General features: G+C 33.4%; 1 non-coding gene across 1 annotated transcript; it reads left to right on the forward strand.

Annotated features, from left to right (window-relative positions):
* Window positions 1-5,491: 5,491 nt before the first annotated feature.
* On the forward strand, window positions 5,492-5,598 carry LOC141640570 (small nucleolar RNA R71). Its single transcript, XR_012543064.1, has one exon. It is a non-coding gene; the product is annotated as a small nucleolar RNA R71 (small nucleolar RNA).

Genomic DNA, 5,598 nt, shown 5'->3' on the forward strand with positions numbered 1-5,598 from the left:
CCAAATTCATATTAACTTGGGCACGGTGGGGCCGATACATCCCTTATCAATATAACTCGGTGGATTAACTCTTTAATCGATTCTACTTTTAGAACTCTTGGTCGATAAAATTACATTAACATTTATCTTTAGCCCAAAACACATCCGACAAGGGCACGGTGGGGCCGATACATCCCTTATCAAAAAACTTTTGTTGAGTTCAACCCAAATTTCGAATAAATGTGTCCATGATCCAAATCCACATCAACTTGGGCACGGTGTGGCCGATACATCCCTTATCAACATGAATTCGGTGGATTAACATTCATCACCCACTTCACCTACGTAACAAGGTTTGTACCCCGGTGTGGCCGAGCGCACTCCCTCACGAAATAGGTTTTCATGGTTTCTACTCTTTGGTAAGGCTAAGTCTCAATTGTTTATTTTAGCGAGAGGTCATGTCAATTTATTATCTATCACGTTTTAAGTGAACTAAAGCGGTGAACTACGATAATTGTAATTGACACGGTCGATAAACTCGATAAAAAGACAATGCATGTTTAGTTATGGCGATTTAGCAATGCATGTGACATAAAATAAAATGTAAGCATAAAAGTAAATAAATCCTAGTATGGCCTTTCCTAAAATAGAAAAACTATTTAACTATTACATTTCGGAAACCAACTCCATTGGTCCCTTGAACTTCGGTTGTGACACGCATCTCGAGGTAACACCGTCTTTATGTATCGCCATTCTTGAAGAAATCCGTCTTGGGAACTAGGAATGAATAAAATTACATAATAAATTACATAATTTCCTATTATACATTTGTAACTAAAATAAAATAAATCTATTAAATTACAAAACGGTGATACGAGATCACAATAAAATTACAACCGAATCGATATTCCCATACATTTCGGGAAATACCAATTAAAATCTAAGGCCATACTAAGTAAAATTACATAATTCAAAATTACATAAATTAAAATTATGACAATCATAAAGAAAATGCAGCATTATAATATGTATGAACATGCTCAATTTTATGCTAAATCGCCTTTGAATAGCCAATATCGTATATTACTCGGTTTTTTGGGACAGTTTGCGTGATTTCAACATTTTATAATCACAAAAATACATAAACTCATATTTATGCATAAGTTAATTACCCTAACCTCTTAGGACTCAAAATTTAGTCTTCACTAATAATTTGACCATAATTAACCTATATTTTATAGAATTGTTCATAAATGGACCAAAAATTACAAAAATAAGCTATAAACTTCAAATAAATCACAAAATTTCAAATAAATTCAAAATTTGAAATTTAAACTCATGAACATTCTGGAAAAATACCATGCCACTCATAATGTTCAAAATCTTAGGTTAAAAAATTTCGAAAATTTTCCGGAAAAACAATGTTGCGGTTTATCGGTTTTAACAAAAATAATCATAAAAAGCATGGAAAAATTATATTCATAAACTTTTCAATTTTAGATCTGATAATGATAATAAAATGCAACATTTTATGTTTTTCTTTTGTCATAGAGTATGTTTTATCAATATTTCACTAATAAAGTCACTATTCATGCCATTTTTCTTCAAAAATCCATAAATCATGCAAAAAGACTTCATTATAGCCTATTATTTTACACACATCTTGTAAAATTGCATGTGACAACATACTAAATTTCTATGACCAGATTCGAAATTTATCTCATATTAACCTATTTATCACTTAAATCCGAATTTAATAATGAAAAATCCATTTTTCGAGCATAAAAACTCATAAAATTATGAAACTTTCCAGATCATCTAAAAATAATATATGTGAAAACATATCCAAAAACCACTGGAAAATTCGAAGTTTAGCTAATTTTCGTCCAAAAATGACATTTTTATCATAAAAATCACATTTTAATGCCAATATTATATAAAATGAACAATAAAATCCATAAATTAACCAAAATATCCTAAATACATTTTAGGATCAGAAACTTTAACATGCAAAAATTATTTTCGTGATATATCATAATAACACAAATTTACAAGTTTTATATGTTAATCGTATAACACGGAAAAAACTTTTAACCGATTTGCATGCAAACAACCAAGGCTCTTGATACCGATTGAAGGAAATGTAGATCTATATACTAACATATTCATATATGTTTTAATTTAATTTGTCATAAAATTAAAGTTGGATTTTATGCATGCAAACTAAAACAAAAGAAGATAAGAAAACATTTTCTCACCATATGAATTCGGTCATATTGGGCACCAACAAGATCTCCTTCTTGTTAGTTCTTGAGCTTTCCAATAATGGATGAACATACAAAAATCCCAAAGTAGAGATTCTCCAATTAGTAGCACCCAAGACAATCCCTTAATCCCACAAATAAACATGTACTAGATGTTTGTATTGTAGTTTACCTTAAAATCTATTACTAATACTCATATACTACTTCTAGTAATCTTAGTAATTTATATGAACAATTTTAATCAAATACTCATCTTTTTAATGAATATTAAGGAGAGAGAAGAGAGAATATTCATGAACATTTTGCATGTTATATGAGAATGAAAGATGTGTGAATTAAGAGAATAAAAATTCTCTATAATCCCACACAAAAACCGGTGGCCTAAGGCTTGCATAGACCATAATTATTTTGCTTTTTGTCTTCACAAGACAAGTAGGTGTAAGGCTTTTGCATGGTCAAGTCACTATCAAGTGTCTTTAGACAAAAGAATAAGACAAATGAACAAGACAAAAATCTAAAGCCTTGTCCACCAAATTTCGGTTTCTATGTTTGTAATATGGAGTCCATTTTATTTTTGTCAATTGTACAATTGTATGTCATGTGACATGTGACATGTCTTATGTCATGTTTTAATTTAAAATGCATATTTAACAAATTAAATATCATTTATAAATTAAATAAATCATATTTAACAAATTGACTAGTAATGTAAAATTACTTTCTCATAAAATGGTCATTTAATTACTAGTTAGTATAATTCACAATATCTTGTAATTATAACTAACCTATCATTCTCATCTCGCGCGTTTCGCAAACACCGATTAATTTTAGTAATATAACTTCTTAAATTACTAAATAAAATCTCATTTAATCACATTATAATAAGATGTCATTTTCTCTCTTATGATAATTTGTTCAATTTTAAGGAATTAATTAATCTGTATCGGTATACAATTAATTAACCTTTTCAATTAAGGGAATCGTCCTTTAGGTGTGACCTCAAGGGATCAACTGATCACCACCGTCGCACGACAGTAATGTCAAACTCTAGCCAGCCAATCATTACCGATATGTGTGGATCAGTTGACTATATATATATGTAATGTATCATCCCTTGCGTATTCTTGTAATGAGATTTAATAATGATATTTAAATCATGTGATCGCACTATTGTTGAGGACACATTTCCCAACATTCTTTAGGTAACCCCCTAAAGAGATTTCTCTCAACCAGCTGCATATAGGATGGGTGGATTCCAAAGGTTCCCGACTCAGTAGTGGGTAGTGAGAAACCTTTTGGGAGGGAATCCACATTGGGCTCTGAATGGCTGGCTAAATTAGGCATTTGGGCAGATAGAGTTTACAAAGCAACAGATAACCTGCAAAACTAATCAAAAACTTTGCAGAAATGAGATCAGTCTCAAGGAATAAATTCCTTGAGATGAGAAACAAACTTAAATAAAGCAACAAAATTGCGCCACCTCCCCGGCAACGGCGCCAAAATTTGACAGGGCGGTCGTATACCTATCAAAAATAACCAACTGGCTCTAACTAATATAGCTAGGGAAGTCGGGTCGATCTCCACAGGGAGATGGGAAAATGTCAGCTTTGTCTAAGTTCGTCACGGTAATCAAATTGGGGGGTTTTAATTGATTTGTCCTAAACTAATGAGAGCAAGGAAGAGAATAAAGCAGAGAAAAGGGATTAACCAGATAGAGAAAACAGCTAAGACAGACGGTTCACCATAATCATTCGGTCAAGTAATCTGGGTCTCAGGTCAATGCAAGTACGGTATGAGGAGCAGTGAATATCTCCTTTTGGTCTCAATTCGCCCTAAAGCACAAATAGCTTAGCTTTCGCCCTAACTATAATGCCCTATTGTTCGCTACTAGTCTCGCCTTTTCCAACCTTTCGGTCCAGGTCAAGGGTCACTATGATATAAATGCCTAATTGCGTCGACTCAATTAGTCAGAAACAGATAAATGCAGCAGTTAACAACAAAGATTATACCAGCATTAACCCAATAAAACGATTACTATCCCTTCATAATTATGGATCCCCTTTAGTCTTAGCAAAAGGGAATTAGCTACGCATCATCATTGAATTACCAACAATAACAACAAATAGATAATTGAAACTAAACATAATAACAAGTTAAAAGAATTGAATAAGGTAGAGATAAAATAATAAGAGAATAATAGCAACAAAATAACAATAATTATGATTAAAGGATTAAAGAAGAATAATAATACCAATCGTAAATCCAAAGCCGAGTAGCAAAGTGTAAAGGAAGAGCGAAATCCAAGAACAGTAGAAAGTGATAGAGTAAAAGTGAATGAATGAGGGAGCCCGAGTTACGTTGTTCCTCCCTCTCCTCATATACGAAAATCCACTCTAAACCTAATCTATGGACTAATTACAAAAGCCCATACGAAATTAGGCGGAAAATAATCTAAAGCAGGATAAACTACTCGTTCGAGTGGAAATAAACCACTCGATCGAGCAACTTAGCATCAAACCCCTCGATCGAGTGGAAATAAACCACTCGATCGAGTACTCCTTGAAAAGTCTTCTCGATTAACTTCTCGAACTTCTCGATCGAGCAATCTTAAGCATATAAAGCACTCGATCGACTAGAAAACTAGTCGATCGAGCTATCTTGGCACGTAAGACATTAAAGCACCTTCCGAAACCAGCTCACGCGTCTCCAAAATGTTAGATTCCAAGCTCCGGCTCCTTATTCTCCATAAATGTATGCAATTGGGATGAATCAGGCTCGATTTAGCTCCTCTTTGGTTTATTCCTGCAAATTACATAAAACGAATCAAAGTAGAATATTCGGGGGTATTTGTAGCTAGATGCTACATAAATAGTACAGAAATGCGTGTAAAAATGAGATAAAAACCTTATATAAAATACACGCATCACATAGCATTAACATGTTGCTTGGGTGATTTGGAGGCCTTTTCAAGTTTAGCCATGGCCTTCTCCAACTTCAAATTAATGGTCTCAATGTGAGCACTAAGTTGAGCACCCAATTGAGTAATGGAATCCACCTCATGCTTTCCTCCTCTAGTAGCCTTCCGAGGTCTACTATATTGCGAGTTATGGACCGCCATTTCCTCAATTTTGTTCCATATTTGATTGTCATCGACTTCGGTGAACATACCATTGGATCCCATATTGAGAATGTTTCGGGAGTCTTCATATAGACCATTCCAAAATTGTTTTACAAGGAACCACTTGCTAAGTCCATGGTGTGGACAAGATCGACAAGTGTTCTTGAATCTCTCTCATGCTTCATACAAAGATTCCTCATCCCTTTGTTTAAACCCGGTGATTTGGGCTCTCAACAT

The sequence above is a fragment of the Silene latifolia genome, unplaced genomic scaffold (genome assembly GCF_048544455.1).
Source record: "Silene latifolia isolate original U9 population unplaced genomic scaffold, ASM4854445v1 scaffold_88, whole genome shotgun sequence".
Classification (NCBI taxonomy): Eukaryota; Viridiplantae; Streptophyta; class Magnoliopsida; order Caryophyllales; family Caryophyllaceae; genus Silene; species Silene latifolia.